Source organism: Coccinella septempunctata, chromosome 2 (genome assembly GCF_907165205.1).
Source record: "Coccinella septempunctata chromosome 2, icCocSept1.1, whole genome shotgun sequence".
NCBI lineage: Eukaryota > Metazoa > Arthropoda > Insecta > Coleoptera > Coccinellidae > Coccinella > Coccinella septempunctata.
In genome coordinates, this window is record NC_058190.1 from 2,958,276 (window position 1) to 2,980,665 (window position 22,390).

The following is a 22,390-nucleotide window of genomic DNA, read 5'->3' on the forward strand; positions in this document are numbered from 1 at the left end:
AAAAAAACGTCACGTGTACAGGCTGGGCAAAATTCGTTGTCTACTCAGGGGATCTCGAGAACTATAGCAGCTAGAAGAAAACGGATGACACATTCTCTTTTCTTGACTAATCCAAATCTGAAAACAGAATCGGCCTATCATTTTTAGATTTCGAGTTATAAACAAAAATTGAAATTTTGACGATTCCGAAAAGTTCTCTTTACTTTTTTGCCTTTGAAGTTGCAGATTTGAAACTTGAACCTTCTTAGGCGCTCTCATACTTAGAATCTACTGACAAAAGATTTTTTTGCAATTGAAAAATAGCAAATTCAATAAAAGTTTGCATTTGAAAAAATTCAAGTTCACCCAATGATTCGAAATGAAAAAATATTTTGAGCTCATCAGTGGATTCAACGTAAAAAAGTGCCTGTAGAAGGTTCAAGTTTCATATTTGCAACTTCAGAGGCAAATAAGTTATGAAAACTTCAAGAAATTGTCGAACTTGAAAACGAAGTATCGTAGGAGGCTGCGGTTGTCACCATTCTTTGTTTCTCCGAAAATGTATTCAGAAATGGGTCATCAGTTTTCTTCTCGCTGCTATAATTCTGGAGATCCTCTCAGTAGACGAATTTTACCCTGTACATCATTCTCGAGCGCGTTGGCTTTTTTATTATATTGAAGCTCATGATTCAAGAATAACGGAAAAAATATAATCTGATAGTTTCAGCAAGCCGAAACAATAAAAAATTGCCATAAAGGACACAAAAATCAGTTTTTTTGAAGGATCTCCTCTCCTGGGCTTCAAATCTTTTCCGCATTCATTATAAAAGTTATAATGCATAACATTTTCAACAAATTTTGTCCGAAGCAATTTTTTATACGTTTGAACGTTTTTGAGATATATGGCAATGCATGTACATAAGACTGGATTTCTACATTGACCTTATCGCCATCTAACTCGAAAACGGTTAAGGGTATGTAAAATTGCTTCAGACAAAAGTTGTATAAAACGTTATTATCTACAACTTTCATTCTAAATACAGAAAAGATTAGAGGTACAAAAAGGGAGATTTTCAAAGAAATTCATTTTTATCATCTTCAAACTGTCAGATTAAGAAAACATCCCCTGATTAATGTCAGATCAATAGGTAAACAAGTCTGCAAGACCAAGATTTACCATCTGTATGAAAATCTGACACGCTCGAGTACCTATAGATAGATAGATAGATTTATTTATTCTCATAAACATATACATTATGTGAAGAGATAACGTCAAGGAAAACAAAGTACAAAATCTTAACCTACAAGTTATATACAAGTAACGATTTTTTTTTGCATTTTCAAAGGACCGCTTTGAGCTTGTGTCACGTCCGAATTGTCAGTCCTTGAAAATAAGGTTCCTTGGGTCCAATTAACATATCCTCTGAAAATCTGACACGCTCGAAAAATTTTTTTTTGCCATTTTCAACTCTTCCGTACGGCCAGCCAGACCACGCAAACTCAGATTAACATGAATGCATTATCAGAGACACGTAGGGCATATACAATATCTCAATCTGACACACTCGAGAATGTACACCTTATTTTTTTTAAATCTTTAAGACCCTGTAGTGCTTTCCCCACCGCTGAAAGTGCATAGAACTTTTTTTTTCTAACATCTTCAAAATCCATTCGGTCTCCATGAAGCATCGAGTAAATCTCGATTTAGCATCGTCGGCTCCCCAACTATGTGACGTTACAGGCACTTTTTCGTACATTCGTTAGTAACTACTTGTAACACCAAAATTTTCGTTTGTGCCTCAAACATAGTGATGAAAAAACACCATATTCCACTGGGAGCTTACTTCACTGGTACCTACTGTCCGTTTTTTCGCGAAAAATTAAATAATTACAGGGTATCCCAAATTGCTTGATTGTGGCTGTTTCTGGTCCTTCTAGACTACATAGGTCAAAACGTTGGGAGAAGTCCTGGGATCGATTTTCGTGAAAAGTCCTTTACTGGAAACCGGTTTACGATATACTCATTTGGCATTTTGAATATATGTCATACCTTCTTTATTTTCGAAAACATCTTGAAACGATAAAAACTTTCTACAGGCAGTTTTTCACTGGGAATACGACACTATATTCACCTTTTCTTATCTCTTGCTAATTGTCAAAACAAAACACTTTTTTTTAAATACGCATGCATTATTTTTCTTATACCATTCCAAAAAAATTACTTTTTCAGAAATATACACAGGGTGAGTCTTTGACTGGTACAAATATTTTATTTCAACAGTTGATTCTTGAGATCAAAATAAACACTTTTTTCCTATACAATTTTTCCGATTCACCCCTGATGAAAAGAATTAGCCATTTCAATTTTCATAATGAGCCGTGCCACCCCTGGAAATACAAAATCAATTTCAGACTAGCTGAATCTGTGATACTACACCTATCTGTGGACCTTTTAAACAGAGTTGTATTCAGCCAAAGTACCCAATTTTTCAAATTTCTCAGCTACTTTTTGATTTTTGAACGTTAAATTACTCAAAAACAGCGCATTATACGAGAAAATATGACGACTACTTTTATTTTTCAAACGTTTAAATATTCATTGAATAGCGTCCGACTCAGTTTCAAGAGTTGGGATTTTTGAATTTTTGGTATTTTTATGTTACGAAATGGTCATCATGAGAAAAATGGAAGACGTGGGTTAGGTGATAACCACGTCTTGTATTCGAAAAAGAATGCATTAAATATGTGAAAAGCTATTCTCCATTCAGATATCGATTGAAATTCAATCTGGAAGGATTCTGCATATTCTGAAACTTTTTAGGGTTTTCACTCCCAATATCTGGAACAAAATCAATTAAAAAATTAACAACAATTGACTAACAATGAACTGAAAAAAAAATGTCAATTTATAATTATGTATAGTAACGTTACGGAGTCTATTTCAGTAAATTAATCCAAATATGATCTATTTTGGCATATATTGTCCAAATTATTATTTTGATCCACAAAATACACGTGGACTCTTTAATCTTTCGTTTATAATGACCCAGTTCTGTCATTAAAATTTTAGTGTTATTCCAATTCATCATGTGGTCTCCTATATTTGAACAAACATGATCTGCGATCTGTGGTCTATTAGTGTCTCTATTTTTAATATTATTTTTATGTTCGCGTTTTCTTATTTCTAGAGATCTAGATGTTTCACCTGTATTAGTTTTACCACCAATACAGGGAATGTTGTTAATACAATTTTTTTATCTTCGTTTTTTTATTCAAAGGTTCAGTTTTTGTAAGTATATATGTTAATAAATCTTTTTGCGTTTTAGAAATAGTTCTTATGTTGAATTTGAAACCGATTCTTTTCATTTTTTTCTGAAAGACCATTAATAAAAGATATTTCTTTCGATAAATTTGGTTGTTCTTGACGGTTTGTTCGTTGTTACTGATCATTATTATGATTTTGGTTAGACATTTTTCTTTTAAAATTTGATACCGTTTCTTCAATAAAATCTTTCGGGTATTAATTATCCCTGAGAAATTTTTTAGTGAAGTCAATTTCATTATTGCTAATTTTGGTAGTAGATGAAATCAAATTAGCTATGATTATTTATTTTTTTCTTCGGTCATCATATAATCTTGGAATAAGTTTGGATGAAGGCTTTATTCACTTTTTTTCTCGTTTTCTGCTCTGTTTCTTTGTTTCAGATATTATTTCGAAATGGAAAGAGGATAAAGAAATTTGTATGTCAATGGAAAGGAAGCCCTTCAGTATTAAAAGCTTATTCTGTAAACAAACTTGTCATCACTACACTTCTCACGGGGAGACAGGGTTTTTTTACTGAGGTTTTTCCCTAAGCTCTTGTATCATACTTCAAATTGTATGGTACCCCGTTACACTAACCTTTGCTAAAACTCATACATATGCTATATTGTTTGATAACTAAAAATGTTTTGCTGACATTCAAAAGAATATATATATATAGCTATATCATAAAGTGTTACATAATTTATATGGTATAAACTGGGTTAAAAACGCATTTGACTTTGAAGATCAATGTCATGGATGAAACCAAAGTCACCAATTGAAGACAAAAATCCTGTATGTTGAATATCTCTCTTAAATGCTCTTCCGTTAAACTATTCGATATTTCGACACTTTTTTGATAACCAGTTCCAAGGATATAGCTTATACTTTGAGAAACAGAACTGAAGAAATTGATAATCTACAATCTACAATAACATTCGGATCTTTGCTCCTGAAGACGCTGAAACATTTATCAATACATTATTTCCATTCTACAACAAATGTTGTGAAAAAGTGTGCTCTAAATTTCTTTACTTTTCACCAACACTAATTAGGATATATTTTGTAAAAAAATGCAATTATTTGTGAAACCCCAATTTTGAATATGTTTTTCAAATTCATATCACCTAAATATTCATTCTGATATTGGAATATAGCTCATCCGATGCATAAAACAATTAAAATATAAGATGTCTCGCTGCACATTTGCTTAAACCAATCGTCACTTCTTCACACGAGTTCATGCAATAAGGCTGTTGTTCAATTAATTTGTTCAGCTTATAGACGTCTCGCTGATTAATAACATCATTTTTTCGTCAATTATAATGTGTTTCAGTGTCCCTCATAGAAGAATGAGACGCATAATGATATTACAAATTGACCCAGATAAATTCCTCAGGAAGTGAAGAGTCGAGAGAACATTCTCTCGAACCAGATTGATTTGCATAGTCGATTGAAACCTCATAATTATTTTTCATCGATGATGACCTTCGTTGAATAACTAGTGAAGTTTTTTTTGTGTTTGTTTTATATGTATAAATAGCATAGGAGTCACTTATTTACATCTATAATACTTCTACAACTAGAGTAATTTCAATGCAATGTAGCCTGAAGAAGTTCAGACAAGTATTAATTTTAAATGGATTACGCGTACATAAAATCAGGTAGGAGTGACTTTTTTACACAACGTGTGTGAAAGACTTGAGTGTGGATTGGTCAAGTTTTCGACCTTTTGAAATATTTTGTTCCTTTTTTAATTCAACTTTTCAGACTAATCCCTGGTTTCATAATACTTGATCGGTGAATCAACGCTTGATTTACAGATAAACGTCAATTTATTTTCAATCGATCATTTCAGTCATAAGCATTCAGAATATCATTCTGCATCTTTGACTCGTACAGATATTTCAACAGTAGATTCTTGAGGTCAAAAGAAATACTTTTTTTCCTTACTATTTTTTTCGAATCGGCTCGTTTTCAAAGATACAGGCTGCTGAAAATCCATAACAAATGTTATTTTCAGTTCTATTCGACAAACGGCTTCATTAAATGATATAGATTTCGAAGTATAGTTTTTCATTTATTTGATCAATTTTTTTCGAACACAGGATATCAAATGATAGTATTACCGTAAAAAATAAAACATGTCCTTTGCTCAGTTTTCGAACAAGCAACCAAAAGCCGCTTTGATCTTACTTTTTGTAATTTCGAATTTCAGTTTGACCATCAGCATATTATTGATGATTCAGTTCCTTGATTTCTACACAAATTAAGCCAAAAATTCTTTAAGAAAGGAATATGACGATGTGATTTTCAAAAACAGACCAAAAATCTAATTCATTTTTTTACGGACGCAGTCATTTGAATACCTACATATTTTTTCTTCGACCTGAACAAAAAATCTAATTTTACGTACTTATTTCGGAACGAAATGTCGACTCTTTTTGAAGGCGAGTACTTTTCGTCCTGATTCACTTTTCGTACTGATTCGCTTTTCGTCTGGCTGTTCGTCACTAAGCAATATACAGGGTGTCCCAAAACTAGTGAACATTAGTTCAACGAAAATGTACCGTTTCCAAAATAATCAGAATTTCATTAAAACACCTAATTTAACGATTTTCGAACTATTTTTCTTAATCACAGGGCCAGTTTGTGAAAAAGGATATCGATTTTAAATTACCCTGCGCAAAAAAATTAACGCACATTATGGAAATCTCAAATTCATTCTACAACTGAAGGTGTTCTCAATGATAATTATTTTTTCGAGAATAATTATGCATGCATATGTTATCCACTTTCAACGGTTTTCTTCAATACAGATGTTTTTTCCCAGCAGGAATAAAAAAAGATGATATTATCAGATTTTGAATGTGTTGGCTCCATTCTAAAATCAGTTGTTCTCGATCAATTCTAGTGATCAATAGTTCTTCTTTCGTTCGATTTTCTACACTCAATCGCTATGCAACGCGGAACACGCAATTTGACCCAAGGTATGTGCCAAAGCGGTAGTTTTGCGAGAAGAAGGGTGGACATACACAAGAATTGCAGAAAGGTTTGGAGTTTCCCATACAAGTGTGTCCAGAATGTTGCAGCGATTCAGGGAGACAGGTATGAACGTCCGAAGACCAGGACAGGGTAGACCACGGGTAACAACTGCCATTCAAGAACGTTACTTGAGAGTTTCTTCGTTGAGATAACGGTTTGCAACCGCTCGCCTCCTTCAAATTCAGCTTGGGCAAACTCATGAGGTGCAAATTAGCACTCAGACAATAAGAAATCGCCTCAGAGAATATGATTTAAGGCCTCGAATCGCGGCAAGAGGCCCAGCTCTTACCCCAGCCCATCGAAGGACGCGTTTGGATTTTGCGAGAGAGCATATCCATTGGGAAGAGGCCGATTGGGAAAGAGTTCTCTTCACAGATGAGTCTAGATTCTGCCTCTACCATTGTGATCGACGTTCCCTTGTATACAGACGTCCACATGAAAGATATGCTCTGTGCAATTTTCTGAACATTAATGGTTTCGGGGGAGGATCGATTATGGTATGGGGTGGAATATCTTTGACTGCTCGCACAGACCTAGTGGTCGTTGATAATGGAGCTATGAATGCTGATAAGTATATAAGGAACATTCTTGAAGAGCATGTAGTGCCATTTGCCGCATACATTGGTGAAAATTTCATTTTTATGGACGATAATGCCAGACCCCATCGTGCGCGCATCGTTCAGGAGTACCTTGAAGAGGTTGAAGTCTCTCGAATGGAATGGCCAGCTTGAAGTCCAGATCACAATCCGACTGAGCAGGTTTGGGACAACCTCAATAGAAGGCTGAGAAGTTCAGAAAATCATCCAGCTACTCTTAATGACTTAGGAATCCAACTCGGAGAAATCTGGGAAGGATTGGATCAGAACATTTCAAGATCACTCATTTTGTGTATGAACCGTCGTTGCCGAGCTGTAATTAACGCAAGGCGTGGAAATACCAAGTATTATCTTATCAGCATTTCAGTAATTCGAAAATTGTTCATTTCTCTTCTTTCACATAAGATTTGGTGAAATCCTGAATTTTTCTTCCATTTAATGTGTCTTGTTTCGTTCAAAACCTTCCCGAGAGAACATAAAAAGTAAGTTATGAAGTCAATGTAGAATTAACTTTCAATAAAATTGATATTTTCAGAATGTGCGTTAATTTTTTTGCGCAGTGTATATTGAACTAAGATTATTGTTTTATCTTCCCTAATTGAAATTATTTTGAGTTTGTTTTTTCTACATAATTTTTATTACTCAGAATAAACCCCCTCTATAGGGGTGATAATATGGGAGAAAAACGCTATCCTTAATCACAAATTGGCCTTGTGATTGAAATAGTTCGAAAATCGGCAACTTTAGGTTAGGTTTTTTCAGAAACGGTACATTTTCGCTCAACTAATGTTGGTGTCATTCGATAGTTTTTGATATACTCTATCGTGGTGTGACGTTTGATTCACTAGTTTTGGGACACCCTGTATTAGATTCCGGGGAGATTGAATCAATTCTGTCAATACAGATGAGCCTGAATGAAAAGTTATGGTGAAAAATCAAAGATGGTTTTTGATTTCACGCCTCTGATACTATGAGGATAGATGGAATATTGTGTTCTATGTGCATCTCAATTTGGAAAACATCACTGCAAACTTTTATTGGTTTATCTCCGCTCCTCTGAAACAATTGAATACATCCAAAAGCAAGTGGTCATTTTTAATGCAACGTAACTCTTCAACGGAGCATCTGCACACATGACTCCATAACAGAGGATCCTTTCGTTGCATTTTGAAGTACTGAAGCTTTATTCGCAGTTCTTCTCGTTAATTTTGAGACACCATATATAGCGCGTGTTGAACAGAGCATATAAGCATTCTTCCTTTCTTATTTCACAAATGGTCCCTATTTTCTCATCTGGTGTTTTCACTTTTTCGAAAATTAAAAATCTTCTTTATATGACATACCTACCTTAAACATAGTTTGATCTTAAAAACAGATACTGACAAAAGTAATCAGTAAAATTATTTGACAACCTAGAGAAATTTCATTATACAGCTGAGTCAAATATTTTTTCATTGCAAATATAAAATAATAATAATAATCATAAAGATTTTCATTACTTCGTGAACAAAAATAAAATATATTTCCAAATTAGGTCCTTTCGGAAAACTCCAATATTAATATCTCGGAAAATATCAGGAATAGGGATAGAGAAGAACAAGACAAAAATGCTAAGATCGGTTTAGAGAAGCGAAAAAATTTAAAATATATTGGTTGTCTCATTGGAAATAACGAAGTTTGTAGTATTTTTTCGTATAAGGGGCAACAGAAGCGTGAACCCTAGCTAGAACCCAAATTTTCAGAACAATTCTTAAACTTCTAAAAAGCCACCCATCGTGGGACACCCTGTGTATTCAAATTAATAAACTACTATAACATAGAAGTGTTTTTTGACATGACGAATTCGAAACTGAGTAATACAACTCATGATACTCATTATCTAAGTAACATTTTAAGTTGCTGGTTTCACCAATGCATTATCAACATCGTTAGACAATAAAACATAATGCATACAGTTCAGCACGCCCCACATCTATTACGTAGCAATTAACGTTCCAATTAGTCGTAAAATATTTCGAGGATGTTAACCGTATAAATCTTCTTGTTCGATATATTATCTACGAAAGATTAAGGACGTCCGAATTCCAGTGGAAGATAGAATTCAACTTCTTGTCAATAATTCGTCACCTCTACTTTTTCACCTTCGACAAATCACCAACCGGTAAAGCAATCAGGATTGCTTCTCACGAAAGGAGAACTATGGACGATCAATATTGTTCGGTGGAAAGGAGGTTGGGATGATTTATAGCCGACTCATTTTGGTTCATTATTTCCAACCGGTGGTATCGAGCCTTGGAGAAATTTTTACTATCCTCGAAATACTCGACCCTCTGAGAAGAAAAATATGGAAAAAAGCACCACTCTATTAGAACATGAATTTATTGTATATAAGTACTGCACGACTGCCCTCTTTTGGTCCTTGAAAAATCCAAAAGAACCGACTTTGAAGGATTGAATATATATATATATATATATTCTTTTGATATAGAGCATTACAATCTTGAACACCAAACAATAATTATAGCATGTGTATGAGATACAGTTTTAGCAGAGGTTAGCGTAACGGGGTACCATACAAATTGGTGTATGATACAAGAGCTTAGGGAAAAACCTCAGTAAAAAAACCCTTTCTCCCCGTGAGTGTAGTGGATTGTAATTGTTCACGAAATAAGCTGAAATATTCCATATTGAAGGGCATCTCGCACTGCAAAAATTAAGGATTGAATACAGCCTATTATTATCTCACCCTACACTATTTTATGGTAATTGGCTTTTTTGATAATAAAGGGTGTCCCGGATAAGAAAGAGAAAGAAAAAAAATTATTGTCACTATCAAGAAAAAAATCAGTCCTCAGCAACCTGCAGGTTGCTTATTATCCTTATACCATTCTAGTTTCAATGTTGGGGTGTATTATATCATATGAATATACAGGGTGTCCGGGGAATAACTGTACATACTCTAACCAGAGATAGAGTGGGACTAGCTGATTACGGATTGACTATACAAAATTAATTTCTGGATTTCCCTAGAAAGCTACAGGGTGATTTTCCAACTTCATGGAAATGCTTAGACCATCATAAAATCCAAACTTATTGACGGATATTATTGAAACTTAGTAGGTTATTGACACATGCAAAGGTTGAGTTAGAAAGATATCAATCATTCCATTATTCCAGGGCCGGACTCATTAATCTTCATTTAAAGTGTTCAGGGTAAAAAAAACACTTTGTATTTCGAATTACAAATAATTGATTCGCTGTATAGAAAGAAGCTAAATTATGCTTCAATTTTTGGTACCGCTCAAAGTTGTCACATCAACAATTATTTTTTTATGAATTTCTCAATTTGAATAAAGTTCGAAAATTGCAATTTATTCACCTGAACAGGACATAGTCATCTTGTGCAGGTCGAAAATAAATAATAAATATTCTTCACTTCACTGAAGGTGAAGAAGACTATAATAATTTGTTGATATACTGGGTGGCCACCCCAGACGCGGATTTCACTTTGAGGGAGTAAATGAAGGTATTTTGAAAAAAAAAATGGTGATGTGTATAGGGTATACAGAAGCATATTTCAAAATTATTCTTACGTATACCGGGTATTCGACAACAATGATATAGACCAAAGTTACACTTCTTCCAGTCAAGAGAACAGCTGATGAACAAAATAATCAACTGTTGCGATATTTTAAGAAATAATGGCGATATGATTCGGAAGGCTGTATCCAATTTGAAAATTCGGCAAGAGAAATGTATACAAGCTAATGGTTTTCATTTCGAACCACTTTTGAAATATTGTTGAGTCAGCAATTCATTCGTTCCTATTTTTATTTTTATTAGGTACTCTTTACTCTTTATTTTAGTTTTTTTCATTTGTTATTGTTTCGTTATTGAAGTGCTTATTAAAGCGCTGAACTGAATTTTCTACTAATACATTCGCGTTTTAAATTCAAACATGAGATTTTCAGTTCTCTTCATGATGAAAAATTAAATTTTTTGAACTTATTCCAAATTCAAAAATTCATAAAAAAATAATTGTTGATGTGACAACTTTGAGTGATACCAAAAATTGGAGCATAATTCAGCTTCTTTCTAAAAACGAATCAATTATTTGTAATTCGAAATACAAAGTGTTTTTTTTACCCTGAACACTTTAAATGAAGATTAATGAGTCCGGCCCTGAAATAATGAAATAATTGATATCTTTCTGACTTGACCTTAGCATTTGTCAATAACCTCCCAAGTTTCAATAATATCCGTTAATAAGTTTGGATTTTATGATGGTCTAAGTATTTCCATGAAGTTGGAAAATCACCCTCTAGCTTTCTAGGGAAATCCAGAAATTAATTTTTTATACTCAATCCGTAACCAGCTAGTCCAACTCTATCTCTGGTGAGAGTATGTACAGTTATTCCCCGGACACCCTGTATATTTTAGCTTTGCTAATACGAATTGAAACTAATCAAAGCTAAGAATGAATTAGATGAAAGAAAGACTAAAATTAATTTTAACAGGCCAACATGAATCGTCATTATTATCATCAGAAGATACAACGATCACAATGCAGGTATGAAAAATGTGAGCTCATGAGGAGTGCAGAGAAGGAAATCCTATAGTTATATTGATTCCAAATGAACTCAAACCGCTGTCCACATGAGTATTTTCGTATGATAATTAATTCTCATATATTTTTCATTTTTTTCTTAATTCATTTTATATCTGTCCTAAAGTTTTTTTTGAAATTGTTGTTTTTTTGATCATTCATCTACGTATCAAAATGATGCGTGTTTATATAAAAAATGTTTTGGATTTTATTAAAAGTATTTTTTTACCTTAAATATACTAGCTTATAATGATCAAAAGAATATGTTGATTTATTCAATTATGCATCATTTCCATGTGTTTCAATTGACCCAATACATTGTTTTGGGGGAATACCCGATGCTATGGACGATAAACGCAAAAGGGTTTCAACCGGATGTTTCTGTCATATGTACATATATGTAAATAAATAAATAAATAAACCGTACCCAGTCTCCGCAAATGCTTTTTGCAAATCCGTTAAAACCATCTTCATAATTTGCTGATAATTTTAATACAACAATTCAAAACGCTTGACAGTTTCACCTGGAAAATGGTACATCACAAGCGCTTAGACACGGAATATCGACGTACACAATTCCATAGCTTACTGGACGACAAATTTTTGTGAACGCACGTTGTATTATTTTTATAGAATTTTGTATATTGTGAATCGTTTTGAATTTCTGCACGACTTTTTCACTCGTTATTGTGAGTATGATATCTTTTGACAATACAATGTCCTTCTTTTCACCACCGATTCTGTTTCAAATATCCTTACTCATGCTTCCATAAAAAGTTATATGACCCCGACGTGATTTGAACACGCAACCTTCTGATCTGGAGTCAGACGCGCTACCGTTGCGCCACGGAGTCGTTGACTTAGGGTGGGCAGGTATATTGTCATCGCAGCATGACTGTTAAGCACAACCCTGAAGTTGCTGCCACCTTTGGCAGAGCCGTGTATTTTATGGAAAGGAGTGGCTGGTAGGCTCAATGAAATTTTATCCTTGCTTGAAAATTATGCTGGTATTGGCATCTGAGGTGGGGAGCTGCACCCCTTTCAATTTACTAGTTACCTACTCCTTAATAAAAATACAAAGTGTTTTCAATGATTGCTGATCATTTTTCAGTAGACTATGAAACTCATCAAAAACAATTCCAAACGTTTTTTCATAGGAGAAGAAGCTATGTTGCTCTGACGAGGTCGAATGAGACCGAAACCATGGTCAGCATCTGCTTTTCTTCGGTGGAACGTTCTCCATTTAGTGGATCTGACGATGGCAAATTGCTGAGAATTTGAATGTTGAGTTTTCTTCTTCAGTTGATTGCGCTTTCTCCCTATGGTTATTTTTCTGTGCGGAAAGTGGTACTTGCCGCACAAAACTGCCGTTGAGTAATGTCAAGACACTTTCTGCAAGATTTAGGAACAATATTTCTTCTACAAGCGCTTGAAATATACAGGGTGTTTCTCAATTGAATGTCAGTATTTATGGGGATGATTTTTGAGCCCATTTTAAGAAAAAAACTTCATATGAACACATGTCCTAAACGTCATACCTTTTGAGATACAGGGTGGTAAGGTTTACAAAAATAAATCATTTATTATTAATATCTACAAATACTACTTCAGATAGTTTAATGAAATTTGTCATACATGTTCTATGAATCAAGAGGCATTTTTTAATATATCACTTTTTTTTTAATTTTCACCAGTGGCGTTCGTATGTAATTTGACCTACCTATTTTGGCAGACATAGATGGTAGGCCACCGATTTTTCATGAAATAAAAATTATTTTTGGAATTCCCAATCATTTCTTACAAAAGTTGATCACTTGACTTTTTTCAATCCGATTCACGGTTTCCGCTTAAAAAAATAAAAACCGCTTCTCTGCATGATCATAACAATATCATTAATACATACAGGGTGTTTCATCATAAACTGGACAAACTCATATGACGTGTAGAGAACATCGGGAGAATCATTTTTTTCTTATGAAATATTTCCCGTTTTCGAAGCATAAGGGAGATACACGGTGTTTAATGTCATTTTCGAGCGTTATTATATTGAGTGTGGTCGGTTATGTATAAGACTGGAAGTAATGGTTTCTTGTCATATCGTAGTATTTTTGGATGCTTCATTCAGAAATGGTGTAGAGCACCGAAAAAAAAATTACAAAATGGCGGAAAACCTGCAATGTTCGTGATTTTTTTTTTCGGTTGCCAAATTGATTTTCATTTCCTAAATTAACACAATTTTTAAAGGATATCTGTGAAGAAATTTTTTCAGAAATCGAACACAACTTTTTTTTTACATGTCTACAGCGAAAAAAAAATTTCACTCGAAATTGATGAAATTTTTCACGATTGTACTTACTTTCATACCTAACACGAATATCAAAACAGAATCGAAAAATATCAAACGGTTTCGTTTTTACAGCCATTCAAATGTCCCGTTCGAATATCTGAAATAATAAAAAAACATGACACAGCTTGTGTTCTTAGGCCCATAATTTTTGAATTTGTATGTCGAAACATTCCAGATTGCAAAATGAATTTAAAAAAATCAGTGAAACTTCATTGAGAGTCGAACTCCCTACTCTGAGTTAAGTATTAATGTGAAATATGAGTCTGTTCTAAGGTTCTGAGTATACATATTAATTTTCGTTGCCGAGCAACAGTAGCTGATAGAATTTGACAGGGTATTTGAATTTTACTGAATAATTCGAGTATATTGAAACGATTTGTATGCAAACGAAAATGAAATATTCACTTTTAGAAAAAAATGCTATGGTTCAGGCTTATTATGAAGCGAATTCCTCAGGGAGAAAAGCAAGGGAAATTTACGCTCGCAGATTTCCAAGCCGAAACGTTCCTAAATTTAAAACTTTCATAGAAACAGTGCGTAAATTACGTGAAGAAGGTATTCTTCACCGCAAGAAGAAGGAAACAATCCGAAATAACGAAGAACGTATCCTGGATTTAGTGAGTGAAAATCCGATGGTATCAACGAGAACTCTAACAAATCATACAAGTGTGAATAAGAGTAAATCCACTGTATGGAGAGTTTTGAAAAGAAATCGCTACCATCCGTACCATTTCCATTCATGTCAAACCTTACAAGAAGGTGATTTTGAGAAGAGGAAAGAATTCTGTGAATTTATTTTAAGAAGGACACGTGAGAATAGGAATTTCCTACGTCTCATACTGTTTACGGATGAAGCAACATTCCACAGAGATGGTTTCTTCAACAAAAAAAAAATAATATAATATGGCAAAGGGAAAATCCACATGCAACAGTAGCAAAAAATAGCCAGAAGAGATTTTCTGTCAATGTTTGGGCGGGAATGAAGGATGGATTCATTATAGGACCGTACATTCTTCCTGAAACATTGACTGGAAATGGCTATAATCAATTTTTGAGGGAAACTCTGCCCGATCTATTGGAAGATATTCCTTTGAGTCACTTTCAAGGAATATGGTACCAGCATGATAGTTGCCCTGATCACACAGTGAGGAGTGTACGAGATTTTTTAGACTCGCCGATGGATCGGCCGATTGGGACCTGTCGCATGGCCTCCTCGTTCTCCAGATCTTACACCTATGGATTTTTATTTCTGGGGTCATATGAAGAGTCTTGTTTATGATAAGCGAGCTCCAGTGACTTCGAGAGAAGAACTGATTCAAAGAATCGAATCAGCCGCCGAAGAGATTCGCCGAAACCCGGAAATGGTTCGTTCAGCGGTGGATAGTGTGGCGAAAAGGGCGAGAAAGTGTATCCTGAAAAATGGCAATATTTTTGAGAACGAATTATGTATAAATTTTATACTAATAGGTTTTTTTTGTTGCGTTTGTGAAATTGTGGAATTATTCGTAGAAATTTCCGCAATAATGCCATGCCATTAATATCTGGGAAGTATTAACCGCCAATTTCTACTCAAACTGCATAAATTGGTTTCAAGATAGTTGCAATATTATATTCAGTTAAATTCAAATACTCTGTCAAATTCTATGAGCTGCCATTGCTTGGCAACGAAAATTAAAAACCTTTGAACAGTCTCAATTCAGATTCCACATTTATTTTAATAGGTACTTAACTCAGAGCAGGGAGTTCGACTCTCAATGAAGTTTCACTGATTTTTTTTAAATTCATTTTGCAATCTGAAATGTTTCGACATACAAATTCAAAAATTATGGGCCTAAGAACACAAGCTGTGTCATGTTTTTTTATTATTTCAGATATTCGAACGGGACATTTGAATGGCTGTAAAAACGAAACCGTTTGATATTTTTCGATTCTGTTTTGATATTCGTGTTAGGTATGAAAGTAAGTACAATCGTGAAAAATTTCATCAATTTCGAGTGAAATTTTTTTTTCGCTGTAGACATGTAAAAAAAAAGTTGTGTTCGATTTCTGAAAAAAATTTTTCACAGATATCCTTTAAAAATTGTGTTAATTTAGGAAATGAAAATCAATTTGGCAACCGAAAAAAAAAATCACAAACATTGCAGGTTTTCCGCCATTTTGTAATTTTTTTTTCGGTGCTCTACACCATTTCTGAATGAAGCATCCAAAAATACTACGATATGACAAGAAACCATTACTTCCAGTCTTATACATAACCGACCACACTCAATATAATAACGCTCGAAAATGACATTAAACACCGTGTATCTCCCTTATGCTTCGAAAACGGGAAATATTTCATAAGAAAAAAATGATTCTCCCGATGTTCTCTACACGTCATATGAGTTTGTCCAGTTTATGATGAAACACCCTGTATGTACATATGACAATATCACCATGGAGAGACATACGTAGATTCTATTTTCTTAGTACGTGTATGATAAATTTCATTAAAATATCTGAAGTGGTATTAGAAATATTAATAAATTATTCATTATTGAAAACTTCACCTCCCTGTATCTCAAAACGTAAGACGTTTAGGACATATGTTCATATGAAGTTTTTTTTTCAAAATGGGCACAAAAATTACCCCCATGAATATTGACATTCAATTAGGAAACACGCTGCATAAATATATCCATTTTACGAAACAGATCGAATTTGTTTCTTGATTAATTCATATACAATGACAGAAGTCATTTTGCATGCCTTTCCATGGTTATCTCATCGTTGGCATTCGGTGCATGAGACATGACAGAATTCAATTTACCCTTTAACATTTTTATGCATGAAAACGACTCTTCGCGATTTGTAATGCTTATAAGAAAAGGTTTGAACTCCCACGCTTCCAGTTATACCGGAAACACTTTCTTATTTCAAATGACACACCCAGTATATCTTCGCATCGTAAGATAGCTGATTCGATGTCTCTTAATATTTCACCTGATTAGGTTTTCTCAAAAATCATCACCATTCCCAATGTTTCAATTATGTAGTTATTATAGCTTTTTTTTATTCATAGGACATACGAGGATATATTGAAAGATTTTCAGCATACTACAGAACCAAACAAAATTTCAATGACAAAATATTTCATTACTCAACATATTCTCCTCTCAATGGGATACATTTGTTACAGCGAACTGCAACGTCTTTAGACCTTCAAAAAAAATTTTTCTTCTTCTTGTGCAAACCAGACATCCACAGCTATTATAACCTTCTCGTTGGAAGAAAATTTACGACCTTTAAATTCACTGAAGAAGAACTCATTTTTTCACAACTATCCAACTAGGCACTCTGATCAGCTGAGTATACCAACACACAGGACAGCAAAATTTGAATCCTCTGCCTTATATCAAGGATTATTACTTTATAACCATCTTCCATCTGTCTTCAAAAACATCAATCAAGTTTCTTTCAAAAATAAAATTAAAAAACTTCTTTTAAGGAAAGCTAATTACAGTGTTGCGGAATACCTGAGTGATAAAACTATTGAATTAATTTAGATTTTTCCCTATAATTTTGTGTGTTATCAGTTCTTTCGTATATTTTTGTTCATTTATCGGGTCGTTATGTTTTATACATTTTATTTGTTTGTATACACAAGTATACTTATGCTTATTTAAATACCTATGAGTATTATTTGTAGGATTAACTGATGTTATATGTAGAAGTGTTGACCTATCCCATACATCAATGTTATGTCTAAAGGGATCAATAAATTATTATTTTTTTTTTATTATTATCGTTATGTTTTATACATTTAATTTGTTTGTATACACAAGTATACTTATGCTTATTTAAATACCTATGAGTATTATTTGTAGGATTAACTGATGTTATATGTAGAAGTGTTGACCTATCCCATACATCAATGTTATGTCTAAAGGGATCAATAAATTATTTTATTTTTTTTTATTTAAACTTTTTTTTTCAGTTTGGGAAAGAGATGATAGTCGGATGGAGCCAAATCTGGTAAATAAGGGGAGTGTTCTAGTAATTCAAACCCTAAATCAAAAACAAAACACCTTTGGATAGCTTTCCGCGTCTTTTCTCTAATTTTTTCCCATAGAGTGGTCAGTAATGTCGAATAGTATACGGTTATCGTTCTACCCTTATCCAAAAAATCAATCATGATTACTCCACGGCAATCCCAAAAAACTGAAGCAAGAACTTTTCCAGCAGATTTTTGGACACGAAACTTCTCAGGTCTTGGAGAACCAGAGTGTCGCCATTCCATAGATTGCCGCTTTGTTTCTGGATCGTAGAAATGAACCCAAGTCTCATCCATAGTAACAAATCGGCTTAAGAAATCTACATCGTTTTCAAATCGAGCACAGATTGAACGCGATGCTTCAACCCTTGCACGCTTTTGGTCCATATTCAAACATTTGGGGATCCATTTTGCAGCAATTTTTCTCATGTCCAAATTGACGTGAACTATATGATGAACGCGTTCGTATAAAATATTCAGTGCTTCAGATATCCGTTTTAGCCCAATTCGACGGTCTGATAAAATCATGTCATGAACTGCATCGATATTTTCGGGGACTGACACAGAATCTGGCCTTCCCGATCGGTCATCATCTTCAATGGAAAATTCACCTCTTTTGAAGCTTCCAGTCCAATTTTTCATGGTCGCATACGAAGGACATTGATCACCAAGGGTATTAAGCATATCTTCGTAAATCTGCTTACCTCTTAACCCTTTTGAATACAGGTACTTGAGGATGGATCGATACTCCAATTTTTCGATTTTCACAATTTCGGTGGACATCTTCTTTCTTTTAATTCATTGCGTAACTCTGGTTTACTTTTTTGACCTCAAACTTCACACTGACACTCCTAATGAGTTATTGTTCGTTGCTATGGTAACGCAATATTTTTTTTTGCATGGAACTGGTCTATACATCCTCGTATACTGATCGTAAGAATTATTATTTCAATGTGAGAAAACGATATACCTACTTCTTCGATAATATATTATTAATTATCAACGTACAGTTAAAATTATACCTGACAATGCTTCCTAGATCGTCCGAGCCGAACTTCGAATAGCATTCTGAATCAAAACATTTCCAATGAAAACTTTCATGCATGTTTAGTTATACGACTATCAACAAATTTCCATTGAATTTGCTCTCGTTATTCTGGGAATTCAAAGGATCAATTACAATTGGATATCTCAGTTCTGAGTATGAAATAAGCGAACTGGAAAGTCATAATAACTACGAGAGATTTACCTGGAAAGCCAATAATTGAGTTTGTGGAAATGCAAGTCAACAGGGACGTGTTTTTCACGGAAATTATCATTAAATTTGACCAATTCCACGCTGTGTAGTACAATAATGTGAGGTTATGACGCTGGTCGAAACATTTTTGGGTTTGAAATCAGCATTACGTTGTCCGTTCTTCGTAAAACTCTCTCAGTATATATACGTATTTGTCGGAATGTGAATTTATGTCAGAAAGTAAATGAATTCGGAAATCTTTGATGAACATTATAACGTTTATACAAACTGATTGAAAGAATTCCTGATCCAGTTATTTGTATGGAAACAACAAGAGATCAGTTTTTGAATATATATATATATTTTTGCTACGGAAGAAAATTGCTAATATGCACACGGTGAATCAGCCTGTACAGGCTGGGCAAAATTCGTTGTTTACTGAGGGGATCTCGAGAACTATAGCAGGTAGAGGAAAACGTATGACACATTCTCTTTTATCGTGTCTAATCCAAATCTGAAAACAGAATCGGCCTATCATTTTTAGATTTCGAGTTATAAACAAAAACTGAGATTTTGACGATTCCGAAAAGTTCTCATAACTTTTTTGTCTTTGAAGTTACAGATTTGAAACTTGAACCTTCTTAGGCTCTCTCATACGTAGAATCTACTGACGAAAGTTTTTTTTTCCAATTCAAAAATAAAAAAATAAAAAATTTGCATTTGAAAAAATGAAAGTTGACATAATGATTCGAAATGAAATACTATTTTGAGTTCATCAGTGGATTGTACGTGAAAAAGATTCTGTAGAAGGTTCAAGTTTCAGATTTGTATCTTCAGGAACAAAAAAGTTATGTAACTTAACGAACTTGTCAAACTCAAAAACGAAGTATCGTAGGAGGCTGCTGTTTTCACCATTCTTTGTTTCTCCGAAAATGAGCTCGGAAATGTGTCATCCGTTTTCTTCTAGCTTTTATAGTTCTCGAGATCCTCTCAGAAGACAACGAATTTTGCACACCCTGTACACCGAATGTCAACGTTGCCGGTCGCAAACTTGATTGTTTTAAATAATAAGGCCGGTAGAGTATAATTATGTAGATATTTGCTCATATAACTGCATAAGATCAAAATAATGATAGTATAGATTGTTTTTTCATCAAAAGATACGGTATAGTTTTGGTTATACATGATGACTCGTGAAAATATTTTAACAGCAGATTCTTGTGGTCTCATATAATTTTTTTCGATTTGGCCCTGATAAAAACATAAATGAGCTGTGCCACTTTCGTGAAAACAAAGTTACCAAGAATATCTAGCTAAATCTGTATCTATATGATATATATTATATATCTATATAATGTAATTTTAAACAACTTAGAGAATAAAAACATGTCACTTGGTCTTTTTATAGATCTGAGTAAAGCATATGACTGTGTAGATCATGATATACTTTTGTTCAAACTTGAAAAGTATTGTATAAGAGGTAATGCTAATGCTTGGATTCGATCATTTCTTTCGGGAAGACAGCAACAGGTTATTGTTGAAAATAATGTAAAATCTGATATGTATGTGTAACAGTGATGTAGGTATTGGACAAGGAACCATAGTGGGACCATTACTTTTTATAATATATATAAATTACCTTTTATTTAAATGATGATTCAATCACAAATTTTGTTGATGACACCAATATATTGATTTCTGGACCCAATTTAACGGATATTATTGAAAAAACAGAAAGTTGCTTTGTGAACACCAACAATTGGTTTACCATGAATAAGCTAACAATAAATGAATCAAAAACTAGTTTAATATTTTTTCGTACTAAGCAATGTCAAATATCTGCAACAAGCAACATTAATCTTGGAAATAACAACATAAATCCTGTCACAAGCACTAAATTCTTGGGTGTTACTATAGATGAATTTCTTAATTGGGACACACACATTGGAAAGGTCTGTTTGAAATTATCTATAGTCTATCCAAATCCGAGAGGCCAGCGTAAACAAACTGACTAACGCGTGATCTTATTTAAGGTACTCCTCTTATTGGTCAAAGCTTCAGGAACGCCATGTTTGCAGGTGGGAGTAATGCAGTACCGCATTACGTTTGATTCATTGATTGTATGCGAATTGTTGGGCAGAACTGCAGAGATCATTCATTGCTTTTTCTTTCGTAAATTGGTTTATAGTTGTAGCAAGTTATTCAAGTTACAAGCATTTAAGATAATGTCAAGTACTGATACTGCTGAGGAATCGCGTGTTGACTTAAGTCCTCCAAAAAAGAGACGTCTGAAACGACACTTCAGTGCCGAGATAAAAGATATGATTTTGAATACTTATAAAATTGAGATTATTCAAAATGCAGGAATGTGTTTAAAGGACGTAGAACTCCGAGTTGCTGAGAGACTTGGCATTGGAGCTCGAAGTGTTAGGAGAATTATTTCCGAATACATAAATTCCGGTGTTCTATCACAGCCGGCAACAAATCAAAATCGGACCACCAAATGGGAGTCCTTATCAGATTTCGATAAAAATGTAATACGACGAAAAGTTCACGAGTTTTTCTTCAGAAATGAACACCCGACTATAGAGAAAGTATTAAAAATAGTTAATGAAGACTCGAACTTGCCAAATTTTAAGAAGAGTACCTTCTCTATAATATTGAAAAAACTTAATTTCAAATATGGACGTCGCCAACGCAACAGTTTTTTAATGAACCGTGACGACATTAAATGTTGGAGAAGAAACTATCTCACGAAAATTGGGACCTTCAGTGATGAAAACAGGAAGATTTACTGCTTGGATGAAACTTGGGTAAATACCGGTCATACTAAATCCAAAGTGTGGACCGATGAAACAGTTACATCTTCTCGGCAAGCGTTACTAGCTGGATTATCTACTGGATTAAAAATCCGTCTGGGAAGGTCTTGAATTTTGAGTTTAACCCTTTGGTTTCATAAAGCTTGATCAGAGAATCAACGATCGAGTGACGGATGAACGTCAATTAGTTTTCAGTCGATAAGTTGGTCATAAGCATTCTGAATATCATTCTTTCACCAAATAATTATCTATACACGCCCATTTGATGATTCTCAACTGCTACTCCTCCAATATATTCGGAAATATGAAAGTTTCAATGATTTCCTTCGGGAAATCGAATGCCAAATCGTTGATCGAGCAATCAAAGTTTTGTGAAACTTGATGTAAGTACCTTTTTGGTGGAAAACAATTTCAACATTCTTTT

The 22,390-nt window shown here is 33.9% G+C and overlaps 1 protein-coding gene and 1 non-coding gene across 5 annotated transcripts in view; both read right to left on the reverse strand.

Moving 5' to 3' along the window:
• Positions 1-22,390, reverse strand: part of LOC123308282 (potassium/sodium hyperpolarization-activated cyclic nucleotide-gated channel 2) — a 364,375-nt gene that overhangs the window by 216,553 nt on the left and 125,432 nt on the right. The gene's annotated exons all lie outside the window — the stretch shown is intronic.
• Positions 12,313-12,384, reverse strand: Trnaw-cca. Its single transcript has one exon. It is a non-coding gene; the product is annotated as a tRNA-Trp (tRNA).